Here is a 22,176-nt window from a genome sequence, read left to right as displayed (position 1 = left end):
TTAAAAACATCCTTTATAACAGAAGCAAAAGAAAAAATATTGGAAGATGGGATTTGGACATATACATGGTGGTTAAAATTTTAAATATCATTTATGGAATCATTTATGGACATGGAGAAATAAATGTTGGATCTAGTCTTTTCTGTAAATCCAAATATACATATTTATCTTTGATTAACCAATAACATATAAATATATAAATTTAAAACACTTAGTTCTGTTAAATATTGTTACCTGTATATTATAAAAATAGAAACTATCAAAAGTACATTAATAAACTGGCCACTTTAGCAAAACATGTTTCTGTTTTCCATCCCTCATTCCAGTTTTTGGCCACATGCATACTTCTTAAATGTTATCAATCATTGAATAGATAGAATATTAAGTTTTAAGTTTTCATTATTAAATGCATTTTTCAAAATGATGCAGAGTTTATAACCATTAATTTTAGTGGCTGTCCATTAAGTTGATGTAGCATAATATAATTATTATCTTCCTACTGCTTCATATTTCATTGTTTCTATTATCTCTTATAAATAACAGTACAATGAAATTCATGTGCACATATTTTTATATTCTTTTGTATTATCTCCTCAGGACACAAAACATTCTGGAAATGCAATGTTGGTTCTGGTAGTAGAAATATAGAAGAAGAAGAAATGGAGCAATGAATTAAAAAATATGAACTTCTATTTCAAATCAAAGAAATTATCTCTTTTTTTTTAAGATTTTATTTATTTATTAATGAGAGAAACAAAGAGAGAGGGAGACAGAGACACAGGCAGAAGGAGAAACAGGCTCCATGCAGGGAGCCCGATGTGGGACTCGATCCTGAGTCTCCAGGATCATGCCCTGGGCTGAAGGCAGCACTAAACCGCTGTGCCACCCAGGCTGCCCTCACTCTGTGTTTTAATTGACATTGATGGGTTTTTATCTTAACCATAAGCTCAAGGTAGGCAACATTTAGATAAAATATTGACTAAATGATTAAAAGATACATGTCTTTATTCGATTCTAAAAATTATTTACCATATACTCAATTCACATCTAGGTCTCTTTGAATTATTGCGGAGGGGCATCTGGCAGAGGAGCATCTGACTCAGTGGGTAGAACATGCAACTTTTCATCTCTGGGTCTTGATTTTGAGCCCACATTCGACATAGAGATTACTTAAAACAAAGAAATAATTGTGGAATAGGAATTGGTGGTAAAATAAGAAAGTCAAAATAAGTGACACATGGACCTACCATCAAGAAGGACTTAGAGGAGAAAAAATAAATCGAAACTCAGAAATGTAAAAAACAGAGGAACATATATGTGATAAAAAATAAGATTATCCATTGAATCTAAGCAGAAGTCTGATGTATGGTGAACACATTGCTGATTATCACAAGATAGAGATGTCCTGTCAATCTCCAACCTTATTTCATTAAATAACTCCAGTTCATTTGTATATCTCAGGTCAGTTGTCAGCTGCTTGCCTTCTTGGCTGTCTCAAATTCCTCAGCTATATGTTGTTACTTTATTATGTAATTTTTCCTTCTGAGCTCTTAGTTTGTAATAACACATTCATTAGTGGTTAAAGTCTGACTCTTCAAAATTTGGTACAGTGCCAGAAACTTGCTGGTGCTCATTAAATATATGTTGCTTAACTAATTTGTTGATGGAAGAAAAGATCTATGCTGAATGGAAGTCGTAGAGCAATCTTCATGAAGGAGGTAAAACATGTAATGGACCTTGAAGAATTGAGAGGTCAAATATAAGGGTAATTTCTAGCAGGGAAATGACAGTAGATTGACAAGGATGGTAGTATTAAGGATGTTTGTTATAGCTGAGTATAAAATTTACTTATTTGTTTTTCAATATTTTATTTGTTTGAGAGAAGAGAGAGAGGGAGAGAGAGGGGGAGAGAGGGAAAGAGGGAGAGAGAGAGAGGGAGAAGAGAAGGGGCAGGGAGAAGCAGGCTCCCCATGGAGCAGGGAGCCCTATGCTGGCTCCATTCTGGGATCCTGGGATCATGACCTGAGCTGAAGGCAGAAGCTTAAATGATTGAGTGACCCAGGTGCCCCGAGTCTGAAATTTACATTGAGGTATAATTTCATGCTGCTGGGGAATATTAACAATATTGGTGAAATTAGATAACATTTATCAAGGTCTGTTCTGTTGACTTAATCCAAAACATGTAATGATTTTGGAAGATGAGATAAGAACTTTTAAGGGAGAGATGTTAGAAAAAATTCACAATCCAGAGGTGGGATATATTTTGTGTTTCTAGGATTTAGGATATGGCCAGAGTGTAATGGGATGTAAATGTCGATGGAGTAAAATGAGTTAGGGATCTTTGATGTTCAGCTACATAATAGATGATAGAAATGGATGTTATAGTTACTGAAAAATATAACCTGAGACTTACCTAGAAAGCATAAAAAGTGAACTTTAGAATAAATAGATTATGACATTGATTATATGACAAAAATGGGAATAAATGAAGTGGAAACTTTGGTCCTTTTTTATATTCGCCTTCCTTCCCCTTCCTCAGTGTTTTCTGTTCTTGACATAGCAAACACAGTAACTCTTCCAAAATGTAATTCAGATCTTAACATTGTTCTCCTCAAAACCCTCCAATAACTCTCCTTTCCCCTATGTAGGAACAACATAGGATATAACCTTCATGGCCTTGAACTCTATAAGGTCTGACCACATTTTGTCTCTGACTTCCCTTCCAACTAAGTACTCTACCTCCTACTCTATTCCAGATACAATACCCTCTTTGATTCTCACAAACCCTTATTTTTAAACTAGCTTCTTCTTTATATAGAATGTTCTTCTCTCAAGCATCCATGAGGCTAATGTCGTTACCTTTTGCACCTCTCTTTGCTCAATAAGCTCTACTCTGACCATTCTGTTCCAAAATGAAATGTGCCCTCTTTTCTTAGTTGAGGCAGCTATAACAAAGTACTATAGAACATGCCTTATAAACAGCAGAGATATATAGAACGTTCTCATAGTTCTGGAGGTTGGATTGGAAGTCCAAGATTAAAGTAATTGGATTCTGGTGAGAGCCTTCTTCCAAATTGCAGACTTCGCATTGCAACTTCACATGGTAAACAGAGGATGAAGCTCCCTGGGGTACATTTTAAAAAGGTACTAATCCCCATTCACAAGGGTTCTACTCTAATGACCTAGTTTTACCTCCTAAACCTCCCACATATTTGCGGATTAGATTTCAGCATAAGAATATGAAGGGGACACAAACATTCAGTTCATTGTGTTCTGCCCCTGCTCCCCCAACCCCAATTCTTATTCTTCTCACAGGCAAAATATATCCCAGCAATCCCCAAAGTCTTAACTCATTCCAGCATCAACTCTGAAGTCTAAAGTCCAAAGTCTCAAGTGACAATTCATCTCCAGGTAAAATTCCTCTCCAACTTTGAACCTGCTTGCTCATGCAGGTTTATTCTCTTTATTCTGTTCTTTTCTTATTTAATAGAAATTATAAAATTTTGACTTTCATTATAATTTCATTTTATTTTATATTTATTGTTTATGGTCCATCTCCCACCCCCAACTAGAGTGAAAGCTACCCCTGTGCAAAGATTTGTGTTTATTATGTTTACATGTATATCTCAAGGGCCTGGGATTCTACCTGGCATACAAAAGCACTTAATAAATAATATTCATAAATCAAATGAAAGAATTCACTTTGAAGAAGTTAAGGGAAAGTAGATAAATTAGAGATTAAGGTGACTTTGTAATACGTAGAATGATAGAAGGAAAAGGCAACACTGATTGTGGTATATTTGGGGAAGAGCCAAATTTGGTCATGAAAAAAAAAATGAAGATGATGTAGAGAGTTGGGCAAGATCAAAATAAAATTAATAACGATAAAGCATAGTGCACATAACATTAAGAAAAAAAGAGAAAATATATGTGTGTCAAATGTTTCAGCAGCCAATTCAAGAAATCGCTAAAGAGTAAAATGAGATTCTTGTCTTAAAATAACAAGTTTATTGAACAGTTTTTTGTTTATGGTAATATTTTTTTCTTACTAAGCCCCTACTACGTGCCAGATATACTACCAAGTACTTTTTATACTTTACCTCATTTAATCCTCACAATAGCCAGGCATAAATTTAAGAGATAATTCACTTTATCTCAGGATTCGATTAACTTGATATATACTTTGACAAACTGAAATCCCTGCTGTGTTCACTGAATGTACAAAATGCAATCTGGATTTGGTCTCAAGTGATCAGTAGTTAAAAGGTCTTGCTTGTATCATTAAACAATTTCAAAATCCAATTAAAAGGGAAAGCAAGCAATTAAGGAAAAAAAACATTTTTGGCACATGCCAGTCTCATTATTTGGGCAACAAATCTATCTCTAATTAAATTGGTATCTAGAGCACTCCATAAATTGCCATTTATTATGTCTTTCCTGAACTCATATTTCTTGTTCTATTCTAAGGAAATCTACATCTTAAAATATCTCTTTGTTCACATTATATTTTCCAATTATTATTTGCATCTCTACAGGACCATTGGAAAAAATTACCTGAAATATAGATGAGACACTATGTTTTCACTTTGTTTATAAAAAATAAGATTCATTTATACAAAAATACATGTGAAATATTCCCCAGGTAAAAATTCACTCTCAAATGAATGAACTAAATAAAGATCATATGATGAATGTTAACTATACTGGATTTTTAAAAAAATCCCACATTAGAAAAAATTTTTAAAAAATAGATCACACGATCAGGTAATCCCACTTCTAGATATTTATCTAAAAGAATTGATATCAGTATCTCAAAGAGATAGTAGCACTCACATAATTATTTCAGCACTATTCACAATAGCCAAGATATGGGAGCAACCTAAATGTCCACTGATAGATGAGTGGATAAAGACAATTTAGTATCTATACATATTATGGAATATTATTTAGTTATTAAACAAAGAAATACTGTACTATGTGACAATATGGATGAACCTGGAAGACATTATTCTAAGTGAAATAAGCCAGTCACAGAAGGATAATGCTGTATGATTCCACTTTATGATGTACCTACAACAGTCAAATTCTCAAACTCCTACTCAAGAGTAGAATGATAGTTGCCAGAGGATGGAGTTAGAGTGAAATGGGGATTTGCTAATCAATAGACATAAAGTTTCAGTTAAACAAGATAAATAAGTTTTAGAGATCAGCTGTAGAACATTCTACCTATAGTAACAATACACTTTGCACATGAAAACCATTTCTTAATGGTCTCATGCTAAATATTCTTACCACAATAAAATAAAAATCTTAAAAAATCTTTAGTACAATGAAATAGTACTAAAATAAAATAAATAAAATAAATATCATACAGTGCAAAATATCAGGGTATTTTTTTTTCAATAAGGTAATTTAGTATTAATCAGTGACAACAACTGAAGGCTGAGTTATTTCATATAGCAGCAAAGGATGCCTTGTAAGACTCAAGTTGATTAGATACCATTGCAAATATATACTTTATAGCCAATAAATGGATTTTAATATCTTGACCCATGAAAAACAAATTGACAAAAGCATTAGTAATGTTATTTTCACAATATGTATAGGAAAAATATTTGTAAAAATAAGTGTTGACAAACCAAAAAATTAAAATGTTTATTTCATTTTTTATTGAAGTATAGTTGACACACAGTGTTACATTATTTTCAGGTGTACAAATTAGTGATTCAACAACTCTATATGTTATGCATTACTCACCACAAGAGTAACTGCCATCTGTCACCATACAATGCTACTACAATACCACTGACTATATTCCCTTTGTTATACATTTCATCCCATAACTCATTCATTCCATAATAAGAAGCCTGTATCTCCTACTCCCCTTTGTCCATTCTGCCCATTCCCATTCCCCACCCTCCTCCCTTCTGGAAACCACCAGCCTGTTTCTCTTTTCATGGGTTTGTTTCTGTTTTCTTGTCTGTTTGTTCATTTGTTCTCCTTTTAGGTTCCACATGTAAGTGAAATCATATAGTATTTGCCTTTCTTTGTTTGGTTTATTTTACTTAGCATAACACCTTCCAGGTCCATCCATTTTGTCACAAATAGCAAAATTTCATTCCTTTTTATGGTTAAATAATATCCCGTTGTATGTATGTATTACATATCTATATATATCTATATATACACATATGTATGTATGTATATATCTAGATAGCTATATATTTAGATAGATATGTATGGATATTATATCTTTTTTATTCATCCATCAATGAACACTAAGTTTGCCTCTATACTTTGGCTATTGTAAATATGCAGTAGTGGAATGACTGGATTGTATGGTATTTCCATTTTTAATTTCTTAAGGAAACTCTGTACTGTTTTCTACAGTGGTTGCACCAAATTAGCTTCACATCAAAAGAGAACAAGTGTTCCCTTTTCTCTACATACTGCAAATGCTGGTTTCTTCTCTTATTGATACTAGCCATTCAGGTGTAAGGTAATCCCTCATTGTGGTTTTGATTTGCATTTCCCCAATGATTAGTGTTGATGAACATCATTTCATGTGGATGTTGGCCATTTATATGTCTTCTTTAGAAAAATATCTATTCAAATCTTCTGCCCATTTTAATTAGATTATTTTTGGGTGTTATCTGTATATTTTAATGTTAGCCATGTGAGATATATATATATATAATCTCACAAATATCTTCTTCAATTCAGTATATTACCTTTTCATTTTGTTGGTGGTTTCCTTCACTGTGCAAGAGCTTTTTATTTTGTCATAGTCCCCAAATATTTTGCTTTGGTTTCTCTTGACTGAGGAAACATATCTATAAATATTTTTACTAAATTAGATATCCAAGAAATTAGTGCCTATGTTTTCTTTTAGGAGGTTCATGGTTTCAGGTCTCAAATTTAGGTCTATAAGCTATTTTGTGGTGGGTTTTTTTTTTCCTGTATGTGTGTGTGTGTGTGTGCATCCATGTGTGCTGCAAGAAAATTGTTCAGTTTCATTTTTTTGCATGCAGCTGTACAGTTTCTCAGCACCAATTCTTGAAGAGACTGTCCTTTCTCCATTGTATATTCTTGCATTCTTTGTGGTAAATTAATTGACCATATAAGCATGGGTTTATTTCTAGACTTTCTATAATGTTCCATTGACTTATGTGTCTATATTTGTGCAGTACCATACTGTTTTGATCACTATAACTGCAGTATATTTTGAAATCTGTGATTGTGATACCTTCAGTTTTTTCCCTTGTCAAGATTGCTTTGGCTATAGAAGGTCTTTGTGGTTCCATACAAATGTTAAGATAATTTGTTGTAGTTCTGGGAAAATATTATTGGCATTTTGATAGAGATTACATTGAATATGTAGATTTCTTTGGGTATAGTATAAATATTTTAACAATATTAATTTTTCTAATCCATGAGCTTGGTATATCTTTCCATTGTTTGTGTTATCTTCAATTTCTTTCATCAGTGATTTATAGTTTTCAGAATATAGGTCTTTCAACCCTAGGTTAAGTTTATATATAGGTATTTTCTTCTTTTTGATACAATTATAAATGATACTGTTTTCTTAATTTCTCTTTCTGTTACTTTGCCATTAGTGTATAGAAATGCAACAGATTAGTATATGTTTGTTTTGTATCCTACAAACAACAAATTCACTTATGAGTTCTATGAGTTTTTGGTGGAGACTTTAGGGTTTTCTACATATGGTACCATGTCATCTACAAATAGACAGTTTTACATATTCCTTACCAATTTTTTTCACTTTTTTTTTTTTTTTTTTTTACTTTTTTTTTTCCTTACCAGTTTAGATGCCTTTTATTCCTTTCCCTTGTCTGGTTGCTGTGACTAGGACTTCCAGTGCTATGTTGAATAAAAGTGGTGAGAGTGGGCATCTTTGTCTAGTTTCTGAAGGTTCTTAGTTTTTTATCATTGAGCATGATGTTAGTTGAGGCTTTTTATATGCAACCTTTATTATTTGAGGTATGTTCCCTCTATACCGACTTTATTTAGGATTATGATGAACAGATGTTAAATTTTGTCAATTTTTTTCTGCATTTTTGAGCCAATCATATGGTTTTTATCCTTCCTTTTGTAAGTGAGATGTATCACATTGATTGATTTTTGGGTATTAAGCCATCCTTGCACCCTGGAATAAATACCATTTGGTTGTGGTGAATTATTCTTTTAATCTATTGTTGAATTTGGTTTGTTAATATTTTGTTAAGGATTTTTGCATCTATATTTATCAGACATATCAGCCTGTAGGGTTTTTTTGTTTGTTTTTGTAGTGTCTTTGGGTTTTGCCTCAGGGTAATGCTGGTCTCATATAGTTAATTTGGAAATTTTTCTTCCTCTCATATTTTGGGAATAGTTTGAAAAGAATAGATTTTAATTCTTCTGGATTCCAACAATTTTGGATCATTGTGTTTCATTTTTATTTGTTTCCATGTATTTTTTTCCTACATGATTTTCATTGACCCATTGATTGTTTAGTAGCATATTATTTAGCTTCCATGTGTTTGTGTTATTTCCACTTTTATGTGATTAATTTCTACTTTCATGCCATTGTGGTCAGAAAAGATGCCTAATATGATTTTAAACTTCTTAAATTTATGGAGACTTGTTTTTTGGCCTAACATATGATCTATCCTAGAGAATGTTCCATGTGCACTTAAAAAGAATGTGTATTCTGCTGTTTTTGGATAGAATGTATATCTGTATATCTGTTAAGTCCATCTATTCTAATGTTCATAGCCAGTTTCCTTCTTGGTTTTCTGTGTGGATTATCTATCCATTGATGTAAGTGTAAGCTAAAATTCCATATGATTATATTACTGTCCATTTCTACCTTTTTATCTGTTATTATTTGTTTTATGTATTTAGGTGCTCCAATATTGAGTACATAGATATATACAATTTTTTTATATTTATAATTGTTATATCCTCCAGTTGGATTGATTCTTTTATCATCATGCAATGCCTTTTTTGGCCTCCTGCTACATTCTTTGTTTTAAAGTATATTTTGTCTGATATAAATATTGATATCCTTCCTTTTTTTTTTTTTTTTGCTTCTATAGCATAAAATATCTTTTTCCATCCTTTCATTTTCATTTTGTATGTGATTTAGGTCTGAAGCAAGTCTCTTGTAGGAAGCATAAAGATGAATATTAGGTTTTTGTTTGTTTTCTCTTATTTTTTATTTCTTTTCTTTTTAATTTTATTTATTTATGATAGGCACACAGTGAGAGAGAGAGAGAGGCAGAGACATAGGCAGAGGGAGAAGCAGGCTCCATGCACCGGGAGCCCGACGTGGGATTCGAACCCGGGTCTCCAGGATCGCACCCTGGGCCAAAGGCAGGCGCTAAACCACTGCGCCACCCAGGGATCCCTTATTTTTTATTTCTTTTGTTTTTAGCTATTCCATCAATGCTGTCATTTGGTTGTTGCATTTTGGCCACTTACTTTTGAAGTAATTATTGATAAATATGTACTACTTTTCATTTTGTGAAGTGTTTTCTGGTTGGTTTTATAGTTTTCTCCTTTGTTTCATCTTCTCTTGCTCTCTTTATTTGTTATTTATGATTTTATTTAGTGTTATGTTTGGCTTCATGTCTATATTTTTGGGTACCTATTATAGGTTTTGGATTTGCAGTTATCATAAGGTTCCTATGTACTATCCTAGGCAGTCTATATTAAGTTAATGGTCATTTTATTTCAAACACATTCTAATGAACTTTGTTTTTACCCTCCCTCCATGTGTTATGGATATGTTGTCATATTTTTACATCTTTTTGTGAGACCCCTTAACTAATTTTCAGATATAATTGATTTTACTACTTTCGTTTTTTTAACTTTCATATGAGTTTTATAAGTGATTGCTCTGCTACCTTTACTATAAGCTTTCTTTTACTCATGAAATTTATTTTTCTCTTAATGTTCTTATTTATAATTATGGCCTCCCCCCCCAAACTTAAGGAAGTTCCTTTAATATTTCTTGTAAGACAGTGGTGTTGAACCCCTTCAAATTTTGTTTGTTTGGGAAACTACCTCTCTTTCAATTCTGAATGATAACCTTGATGGGCAGAATATTTTTGGTTACAAGTTTTTTTTTTTTCTTTCAGCACTTTCTCTGGCCTGCAAAATTTCTGCTGAAAAATCAGTTGATAGTCTTATAAGTTATTTTTTTTTTTTGTATGTAATTGTTTTCTTTTTCTTGCTGCTTTTAAGATTCTTTCTTTATATTTATTTTTTTTTACCTTTTGCATTTTAATTATGTGTCTTCATGTTAATCTTTTGGGGTTCATCTTGTTTGAGGCATTCTATGCTTTTTGAACCTGGATATTTTTTTCCTTCTCCAGGTTAAAAAAGCCTTCAGCTATTATTTCTTCATATAAGATTTCTGCTTGCTTCTCTCTCTTCTTCTGGTTCCTCTGTAATGTGACTGTTACTATATTTGATGTTGTCCCAGAGATCTTTTAACCTATTCTCATTTTTATTTTATTTTATTTTTAATTTTTTTTAAGATTTATTTATTTATTCATGAGAGACACAGACTGAGAGAGGGAGGCAGAGACACAGGCAGAGGGATAAGCAGGCTCCTTGCAGGGAGCCCGATGAGGGACTCGATCCTGGATCCTAGGATCACGACCAGAGCTGGAGGCAGGTGCCCAACCAGGAAGCCACCCAGGCATCCCTCATTTTTAAATTATCACCATCATCATTATTATTATCATCTGCTTTTTGCTATTTAGCTTGGGTGCTTTCCACTACCCTATCTCCCAGATCTCTGTGTAGAAAACAAAGTAATGCCCCTTTTTTGTTTTTCTTCTGAAGCTATTTACATTCTGCTGTGTAGTCTTAAACTTTCAAAATAGTGTATCATGATCCTTTTGATGCCAGGATGGATTATATGGTGAGTTATAAAGACAAATTAATCTGTGTTTCAAACTTGTCCATAGCTGTGTTATTAACCAACTAATAGTTTATTCCATTGAGCTTTATATTTTGTTTATAAGATGGTTATAATAATACATGTAACATAGTTGGTAATAAGTAGCTATTTTTTTTATTTTTATTTTTTTATTTATGATAGTCACAGAGAGAGAGAGAGAGAGGCAGAGACACAGGCAGAGGGAGAAGCAGGCTCCATGCACTGGGAGCCCGACATGGGATTTGATCCCGGGTCTCCAGGATCGCGCCCTGGGCCAAAGGCAGGCGCCAAACCGCTGCGCCACCCAGGGATCCCTATAAGTAGCTATTTAATAAAGGTTAGGTATTTGTTTAATAAGGAAACTATAAGGGCAAGAGCAAACCTGAAATCATGTATACTTTCTTTCTATTATGTCATTCAATGAACTCATAGCTCTCAGATGGAATGCAGATAACATTAAAGTAGAATTATTGTAAAAATTAAATAAGATCAGGTACATTAGATATATACATAAAACCAGATCCATAATATCTGAAATGTGTCTGTTACTTAGGTTCTGAGTAAGTGGTAGATTTTTTTTCATTATCATTATACTATCATCATCGAAACAATATGCAAAACAGAGAATTGCACAATAGTTTAATCTTGAAGGTGCCAATTTGTCATGTCATAATGATTACTAAAGCTATGAGTACATTTCAGGGAATAGAGAAGACTTTGTGCTGGTTTGCATGATAATGGAAGAATGGTATTAAACTTGGTCATTTATGCAAGGTAGCAAGATGTTTTCCATAAGAGGCAAATACTCTCTACATGTTAGATACTTGTATCAGCTAAGGTCAATTTTACAAATGGAAAAATTGATCCTAGTAATAGTAGTAAATACTCTAGAAAATCTCAACCAAAACAATAAAACAAAAATTCAAATTATCACCTCAATTATTTCACATCTTGACTAGACCATATTCCAAACAAAGTTTCCTTTCTAGTCATTTTAAAACTATTTATTATCATGTATGCATACTTTTAGTGGCAAATGGATAAAGAAAGATGATTTAAAATTATAAGGTCTAACATTTAAAAAAATTTAATTTAAACTCAATTTAGTTAACATATAGTGTATTATTAATTTCAGGGGTAGAATTTAGTGATTCATCAGTTTCATATAACACTCAGTGCTCATTACATCAAGTGCTCTCCTTAATGCCCATCACCCAATTATCCCATCACCCCATCCACCTTCCCTCCAGCAACCCTGTTTGTTTCCCATAGTTAAGAGTCTCTTGAAGTCTAACATTTTGATTAGAGTAAAATAATAATTGAAAATTAACAAACATGCTATTTGCCCTTTAGCAGCTTTACTTCTCAGAACAAGAATATTTTTCTGGTAAATTAGAAAAAAAAAATCATTCTATAAAATAATTGAGGACACAAAAACATTCTGCTTCTCGGAATTTTAGGTACTCTAAACCACTTCATCCAAAATCTATGAACACATAATTAATAAACTAGCATTTTATTAAAAACTAGAAATTTAATTTTATATGATTCTACTTTTTAAAATTCTCTACATTCATTTGTATTACAATAAAATAGTAGTAAATTATCATTTTATATCTGATACTCTTTTTTTACCTCTACACTGAAGTAGAAGTCAAAGAAATATCACAACAAATTTGATACTTGCTTTTCATGTAAATCATAGTGTTTGAGCCATTTCCTGAAGTTCCTACTTATGTAGATTACCAGAGGTCTATTGTTCTGTAAAATATTAGTAAAGCACTTAATTGTAAACCTAAAGATTACAGGATGATGGGGAAATAATCTAAGAGTTATGAGCTTCAGATTTTAATGTTTAAGAAGTAAGAGAGTATACTTCATCTTTCTCACAAATTTAATATGAGGGTACTTACAATCAGAGCATGAGCAATCTGAACTAGTTATAGAGATTCACCCTTGAAGTATGATGAAAGTGTGAAAGATGGTGATGACCAGGAAAGAAGTTATGACATAAATTTTACTCAATTCAGTCATAATACCATCTAAACATGTCAGGAGTGGAAGAGGACCTCATGCAATTGTTTCACCAAATAACCATGTTTACAAGTTTAGTTTATAAAAATGCATATTTGAGAGTTAAAAGCATAGCTAGTAACAATAACCAAACATAGCTTTTTGACACCAGGTTTTCAACTTTTTATAATCATTCAAAAGAAGCCAAATAAGAACAATAATTAAACTCAAAGAATAAACCATGTTAAATTTTTAAGAATTATGAAAAAGAAAACCTTGATTTCAGAGCTTCCTTAAGGGGCATATATTTAGAAAATTAAGCATCATGATTAATAATAAATATATATAAAAAAGAACCTCTGAGGAGGTTTAAAATATTTAGGGTATTATTTTTCCTTACAGGCCTATTATTATTTCATTATGATAGGAACCTCCTATTATTGTTCAAATCAAATCTTGTCATCCTTACCATTTGCAATCAGCTCTCCAGGTTCTGCATCAGTTGACCCAATGTAGACATGGTCTCCCTACCTATCTCCTTCATCACTGATACAATGTTTTCCCACTCAGATAGTTAACTTTCTATCTGCATATGTATCATTTCTGCAGGTGTCTAAGCAATAAAAAAAAAAATAAAGAATTGATAGAGTCTCTCCCATAAAACTATAGTAGGTGTTGATGTATATTCAGACAAATAGATCATTATACTGATTAGAGAGCAGAGCAAAGAAATCCAGATATTTATGAGAACTTAATATATGACACAATAGGCAGTAATAATCCATAATACTATTGAAAAATGGGTATCCATATGGGAACAAAACAAGTAAATTTGATGGTTTTCTCTTACCGTAAACAAAATTTTATTTTAGAAGGATTAAAGACTTAAATATGATGTTAGGATAGGGAAAGGTTTCCTTAATTAAAAAAGGAAAACAATTATTAGATTATATAAAAAAGGAGACAATACTGGAAATACTGATAAATTGCATTACCATAAATTTATAAACTGAAAAGATACATAAAAACTGGAAGGTGTTTTTGCAACACATATAACAAGAACATATGTACTTATATAAAATATGAACTATATATAAAACATAAAATGTGACATATGAAACAAAAATATTATATGAGTTTATGTTATATAAAAATTATTTTTAAACGTCTTTTAAAGTCACTAAAATCAAAACAAGTGGGAAAAATATCTAGGGACTGACCAAGTAAGAATTTTACTTACATATAAGTGACAAAATAAAAATGTACTCAATCTCATTTGTAATTTGGAAATACAAACTGAGCTAAAAATTAATTTGGCAAATATTTTAAAATGCATGACTACACAGTGGGTTGATAAAGATATGGATAAGAGACATTTTATTTGACTTTGGTTGAAATAAGACATATATGAGAATACAGATACCCTTGGAATATACTCTATCTTACTAATTTGAATGAGGAGACCTGTTACAAGAATACTTATCAAGCTACTGCTTGTAATTGGAAAAAAATGTGTGAAAAGCCTCAAATGTCCAATGACAATATAATGGATATATCTGTCATATATTTATACAGTAAAATATAATGTCTTATTTTAGTGATTAAGAATGAGACCTCTGAAGTCAGATTTTATAGATCTGAAACACAGGTCTGCTACTAATTATTCTATAATTATCTCACTTCTCCATATTTCAGTCTGCTCATATATAAAATATTGAAGAGAGTTTCTAGCACTTATGGTTCTTATAGAAATAAATGAATTTGTATATGAAAAGAGTTTAGAACAATTTCTGGAACATAATAAGCACTACAGGAGCATTAGTTCTTCTCTTATTGTTTTGTACAATGATGAAAATGAATGAAACTGCTTCATGGATGTTCACATGGGGGAATGAATGACATTCTTTAACATAATGTTGTTGTTTTTTTTTAAAAGATTTTATTTACTTATTCATGAGAGACACAGAGAAAGGCAGAGACACAGGCAGAGGGAGAAGCAGGCTCCATGCAGGAAGCCTGATGTGGGACTCGATCCCGGGACTCCAGGATCATGCCCTGGGATGAAGGCAGGCGCCAAACCACTGAGCCACCCAGGGATCCCCTAACATAATGTTAAATAATAAAAATGAGTGCCAGAAAAACATACACAATATGATACCATTTATATAAAGTTCCAAAACAATAATAATTCAAACAAGATAGCATTTGAGTATACTTACATTTATGGTGAAACTAAAAAGAAAGTAGAAAAGCAATTATGTATTTCATCAAAGCAATAACCTCTGAGTAAGGCTGAAAGATGGAACAGTGGCAAGAAGCATACAGGAGACTTTCAAGAAAGCAGTCATTTCATATGTTTTAATTGGGTAGTGAGTATACCAGTCATTCATTATGTACTACTGATAGGTTACAGATTATTTTATAATGTACACTATTTTGAACAAAATTGAAAAAGATGATGCATAACCACATAGCATATACATTTTCAGTATTACTAGAAGTAGGGTGATAAATCATCCCTGTTTGCCTTAAACTTAAGGGTTTTCCAGAATGCTATATTTCAGCGGTAAAATTGGGACAGTCACAGGAAAGCTAAGAGGGTCAGTCACCCTAGAACTAATTCTTTTTTAACTCTTTTTTTCCTTTTTGCTTCCACTTTTTTTTAAATATTAAATTATAATTGACATACAATGTTATATTAGTTTCAAGTGTACAATATATTGATTCAACAATTCTATACATTACTCCATGCTCACCATGGTAAGTGTAGTCACAATATGTTGCCACACAATGTTACTGAATATTATTGACTATATTCCCTCTTCCATACTTTTCATCTCCATGACTTATTTATCTTATAACTAGAAGTTTGTACCTCTTAATCCTATCTATTTCACCAATTATGCTATCCACCTAACCTCTACCAACCACCAATTTGTTATCTGTATTTAAAATTCTGTTTTTTGGCTTTTTTGGGGGGAGGGGGGGTTCCACACATAGGTAAAATCATATGGTGTTTGTCATTCTCCGTTTGACTTATTTCACTTAGCATAATATCTTCTAGGCCCATCCATGTGGTTGCGAATGGCAAGATATCATTCTTTTTATGGCTGTGCGTTATTCCATTGTATATATACTACTTCTTTATCCATTCATCTATCAGTAAACACTTCCCGATGTTTCCATATCTTGTCTATTGTGAATAATGCTGTAAGAACCATAGGACTGCATAAATCTTTTTAAATTAATGTTTTCATTCTTTTTGGGTAACTACCAAGTAATGTGGTTATGGATCATATGAGATTTCAATTATTAATTTTTTGAGGATACTTCATACTGTTTTCCAAAGTGATTGCATTAATTTATATTTCTATAAATAATACATAATGTTTCTCTTTTCTTCACATCTTGGCCAACAATTATTATTTGTCTTTTTGATACTAGCTATTCTGACTAGTGTTAGATGATGCCTCATTATGGTATTTGTTTTCATTTTCCTGACAATCAGTGAAATTCAACATCTTTTCATGTGTATATTGGTCATCTGTATGTCTTTAGAAAGATATCTGCCCAGGTCCTCTACCCATTTTTTAATCTGAATGTTTGGTTTTTTGGTGTTGAGTTGTATAAGTTTTTTAAATATATTTTTGATATTAACCCTTATAAAATATATCATTTAAAAATATCTTATAGGGTTCCCCGGGTGGCTCAGTGGTTTAGTCCCTGCCTTTAGCCCGGGGCGTGATCCTGGAGTCCTGAGATCGAGCCCCACATCAGGCTCCCTGTATGGAGCCTACTTCTCCCTCTGCCTGTGTCTCTGCCTCTCTCTCTCTATGTGTGTGTGTGTCTCATGAATAAATAAATAAAATCTTTAAAAAAATAAAATAAAAAAATAAAAATACCTTCTACAATTCAGTAAGTTACCTTTTCATTTTGTTAATGGTTTCCTTTATTGTGCAAAAGCCTTTTATTATGGTGTAGTCCCAACAGTTTATTTTGCTTTTGTTTCCCTTGCCTTGAAGAGGCATGTCCATAAATCTCTTGCTGAGGTTGATGTCCAAGAGACCACTGCCTGTTTTCTTTTTGGTGTTTTTATAGTTTCAGGTCTCACATTTAGGTCTTTGATCAATTTTAAGTTTATTTTGGTGTATAGTGTAGGAAAGTGGTTCAGTTTAATTCTTTTACATGCAGCTGTCCAGTTTTCCCCACACCATTTATTGAAAAGAGTGTCTTTCCTCCATTGTATGTTATCCCCTTTTGGTCATACACTAATTGGCCATATAGGCATGGGTTACTTTCTGAGTTCTCAATCCTATTCCTTTGATCTATATGTCTCTTTTTTTGTGTCGGTAGTATACTGTTTGGTTACTATAGTTTTGTAGTATATCTTAAATATGGGATTATGATAACTTTGTTCTTCTGTTTCAATATTTTTTTGGCTATTCAAGGTCTTTTGTAGTTCCATACAAATTTTAGGATTATTTGTTGTAGATACATTTAAAATACTATTGGTATTTTGACAGGTGTTGAATTAAATATGTAGATTTTTAGGTAGTATGGGCATCTTAACAATATTAATTTTTCACATCTATAAGTATGGGATATTTTTCCATTCTTTTGTGTCATTTCCAGTTTCTTTCATCAGTATTATAGGTGTTTTGTCTCGTTTGTTTTTTACAATTTTAGATTTTTATTTTAAGCTTTAATTTAAACTCCAGGTGGTTAACATGCAGTGTAATATTACTTTTAGGTGCATCATGCATGATTCAAACTTCCATATGACACTGAATGCTCATTACAAGTACACTCCTTAATCTCCATCACCTATTTAACCCATCCTGCTCCCCTTTTCTACTCTAGTAACCATCATTTATTTCTATAGTTTAGAGGCTGTTTCTTGTTTTGCCTCCCTCTCTTTTTTCTCCCCTTTGTTCATTTGTTTTGTTTCTTAAATTCTACATATGAGTGAAACCATATGGTATTTGTCTTTGTCTAACTGAATTATTTTGCTTAGCATAATACTCCCTAGGTACTCCATGACATTGCAAATGATTTTTGATGAAAACAATGAAATGTAAATGAAAAAGATATGTCATTCTTTTTTTATGGATGAGTAATTTTTCATTATATATATATATATATATATATATATATATATATATATATATATCACTTCTTTATACATGCAACAGTGGATGTACACTTAGGAGGTTTCCATAACTTGGCTATTGTAGAGAATGTTGCTATAAACATCAGGGTGCATGTATACCTTTGAATTAGTATTTTTGCATTATTTGGGTAAATATCTAGTAGTATAATTGCTGGTTGTAGGGTAGTTCTATTCTAAACTTTCTGAGGAACTTCCATACTATTTTCCAGAGTGGTTATAGAAGTTTGCATTCCACTACCAATGCAAGAGAGTTCCCCTTTCTCTGCATCCTTGCCTACATCTATTGTTTCCTGTGTTGTTAATTTTGGCCATTCTGACAGGTGTGAGGTGATAGCCTATTGTAGTTGTGATTTGTTTTTCCTTGATGATCAGTGATGTTGAACATTTTTTCATGGGTCTGTTATGTATGTCTTTGGAAAAAAAATTGATTCATGTCTTCTGCCCATTTCTTAACTGGATTGTTTTTTGGGTATTGAGTTTTATAAGTTCTTTACAGATTTTGCATACTAACCCTTCATCAGATATGTCATTTTCCTGATCCTGGAGTCCTGGGATCGAGTCCCATGTCAGGGTCTCTGCATGGAGCCTGCTTCTCCCTCTGCCTGTGTCTCTGCCTCTCTCTCTCTCTCATTAATAATAAATAAATAAAATCTTAAAAAAAATATCATTTGCAAACATCTTCTCCCATTCCTTCAGTTGCTTTTTAGTTTTGCTGATTGTTTCCTTGAATGTGCAGAAGTTTTAATTTTTTTTTATTTTTTACTTATTATTCTAGTAGTTCATTTTTGAATGAACTAGTAAGAGATATATCTAGTAAGAAGTTGCTATGGCCAATATCAAAGTGGTTACAGCCTGTGTTCTCCTCTAGGATTTTTATGGTTTCAAGTCTCATATTTAGCTCTTTAATACATTTTGACTTTATTTTTGTGTAAGAAAGTGTTCCAATTTCATTCTTCTGCATGTTGCTGTCCAGTTTTCCCAACACTATTTGTTCAAAAGATTGTCTTTTTCCCACTGAAAACTCTTTCCTCTTTTGTGAAAGATTAATTGACTGTATAGTTGTGGGTTTATTTCAGGGGTTTCTGTTTTGTTCCATTGATCTATGTGTCTGTTTTTGTACCAGTATCATACTGTTTGATTACTATGGCTTTGTAATATAACTCGAAGTCTAGAATTATGAAGCCTCCAGCTTTGCTTTGCTTTTCCAGGGTTGCTTTGGCTATTCAGGGACTACTGAGAAGTCTGATTAAAGACTTACAAGTTTTATTTAGCTTTTCAGAGAACAAGCTCTTGACTTCATTGATTTTTTCAATCGTTTTAAGCCTCTATTTAATTTATTTCTGCTCTGATCTTTATTATTTCCTTCCTTTTGCTAGGTTTGGGTTAGTCTTCTTTTTCTAGTTTCTTTAAGTGTAAGGTTAGTTTGCTTATATGAGATATTTCCTGTTTCTTGAGGTAGATCTGTACTGCCATAAAGTTCCCTCCTAGAACTGCTTTTACTGCATTCTAAAGATTTTTAACTGCTCTGTTTTCATTTTCATTTGTCTTCATGTATTTTTAAAAATTTCCTCCTTGATTTCTTCATTGACCCATTGGTTGTTTAGTAGCATGTTGTTTAGCTTCCATGTGTTTTTGTTTCTTCCAAGTTTTTTCTTGTAATTGATTTCTAATTTCAATCTTTTGTGGTCAGAAAATATGCTTAATATTATTTTAATATTTAAATTTATAGACACTTATTTTGCAGACTAACGTGATGTATTCTGGAAAATGTTTCATGTGTGCTTGAAAAAAAAGTGTGTTCTGCTATGATATATATATACTATATATATTGTATATGCAATATATACACATATCCACATATAAATTACCATATATGCATAATAATATATATACCCATATATATATTATATTACATATATTAGGTCCATTTGGTCTAATGGATTGTTCAAAGGCATTGTTCCTTGGTGATTTTCTGTGTGGATGATCTATCCATTGATGTAATTGGGGTCTTAAAATCTACTATGATTGCATTTTATCCATTTCTCCCTTTATGTCTCTCTTTAGGTTAATCTTTGTTTTATGATTACATGCTCAATTTTAAATGCATAGATATTTACAGTTGTTATATCTTCTTGTTTAAATTGATGCCTTTATCATTATGTAATGCCCTTCTTTGTCTCTTTTTACAGTGTTTGTTTTAAAGTCTATTTTGTTGGAGAAAGTATTGCTACGTTGGTTCTTTTTTTCTTTTTCTTTTTTAGGTTTCCATTTGCATAAAATATCATTTTACATTTCTTCACTTTCAATCTGCATGTGTCTTTAGGTCTGAAGTGAAACTTGTAGGCAGCATATAGATTGATCTTACTTTTTATCTACTCAGTTATCTTATGTTTTTAACTGGAACATTAATCAATTTATATTTAAAGTAATTATTGATAGGTATGTACTTATTGTCATTTTGTGAATTGTTTTACAGTTATTTTTGTAATTCTCTGTTATCTTCTTCTTTTCTGTTTCTCTCCTCTTGTGGCTTCACAGAATTTTTTTTTTTTTTTTTTTTAGTATTATGCTTGCATTCCTTTCTCTTATCTATTATAGGTTTTTGTTAGTGGTTACTCTTGCATTCATAATAAATATCCTATGTGAATAGTAGCCTATGTTAAGTTGATGGTTTCTTAATTTCAAACAAGTTCTAAAAGCACTAAATTTTTACTTCTCATTTTATGCATATAATGCTAAATTTTACATCTGTTTGTGTGTGTGTGTGTATCTCTTGACTAATTTTCATACATATGATTGATTTTACTACTTTTGTGTTTTAACTTCTACACTGGCTTTATAAGTAATTAATCTACTACCTTTAGTATATTTCATTTTTACCTGTGCAATTGTTTTTCTTTTCATAATTTACTACTTCTAGTTATTGCTTTTCCTTTAAAAAAAAAGATTTTATTTGTTTATTCATGAGAGACACAGAGAGAAAGAGACAGGCAGAGACATAGGCAGAAGGACAAGAAGGCTCCATGCAGGAAGCCCAATGTGGGACTGGATCCTGGGACTCAATCCTGGGACTTCAGGATTATACCCTGAGCCAAAGACAGATGCTCAATCGCTCAGCCACCCAGGCGTCCCTCTAGTTATTGCTTCTCCTTTCCACATAATGAATTTCTTTTAACATTTCTTTTAAGACTGATTTGTGATGAATTCCTTTAACTTTTATTTGTCTGGTAAACTATTTGTCTTTCAATTCTGAATGGCAACTTTGCTACTTAGAGTATTCCTGTTTGTAGGGTTTTTTTTCAGTACTTTGAATACATCATGCCACTCCCTTTTGGGTTATAGTTTCTCCTAAAAATTAGCTAAGAACCTGATGGGGTTTCATTTGTACCTAACTGTTCTCTTTTCAAGGTAGCAATACTTTCTCTTGCTGCTGTTAAGATTTTCTATTAAACATTACTTTTTGCCATTTTAATTATTATGTGTCTTGGTTTGGACCTCTGTGGGTTCATCTTATTTGGGGTTTCTGTATTTTCTGGACCTGGATAGTTGTTCCTTCCCTAGAGTAGGGATATTTTCAGTTGTTTTTTTTTCAAGTTTTCTTTTCAAGTTTTCTGCCCCCTTCTCTCTTCTTTTTTGGGGATCTCTATAATGCAAATATTATTAGTCTCGATGATGTCACACAGAGTTCCATTAACTTATTTTGTTTTTTATTATTCTTTTTTTTTCATTTTGCTGTTCAACTAGATTGCTTTCTATTATTGTGTCTTTCAGAGTACAGATGTGTTATAATCTATTATAGGTTTCCTTACTGTATTTTCATTTATTATATTCTTCAATTCTCATGAGTTCTTTTTTATACTTTCTATTTTTTAAGTTCTCACTGAGTTAATCCCCTTTTTTCAAATCCAGCAAGTAACTTTACAATCATTACTTTGAATATTTTATCAGGTATTTGCTTATTTCCATATCATTTAGCTCTTTTGTTGTGACTTTTTATTGTTCTTTCCTTTGGGCATATCCTCTTTGTTCATTTGTCTAATAA

At 32.0% G+C, this 22,176-nt stretch overlaps 1 long non-coding RNA gene across 1 annotated transcript in view; it reads left to right on the top strand.

Moving 5' to 3' along the window:
* The window catches only part of LOC140623777 (uncharacterized), a 318,326-nt gene that overhangs the window by 165,831 nt on the left and 130,319 nt on the right, over positions 1 to 22,176 (top strand). Inside the window, exon 4 of the long non-coding RNA XR_012023312.1 lies at positions 3,316 to 3,411. This is a non-coding gene — a long non-coding RNA (uncharacterized lncRNA). The remainder of the gene's footprint in view (positions 1 to 3,315; positions 3,412 to 22,176) is intronic.

This window comes from Canis lupus, chromosome 33 (genome assembly GCF_048164855.1).
Source record: "Canis lupus baileyi chromosome 33, mCanLup2.hap1, whole genome shotgun sequence".
Lineage (NCBI taxonomy): Eukaryota > Metazoa > Chordata > Mammalia > Carnivora > Canidae > Canis > Canis lupus.
Note: the sequence above shows the minus strand (reverse complement) of the source record. Positions and strands in the feature narration are given on the sequence as shown.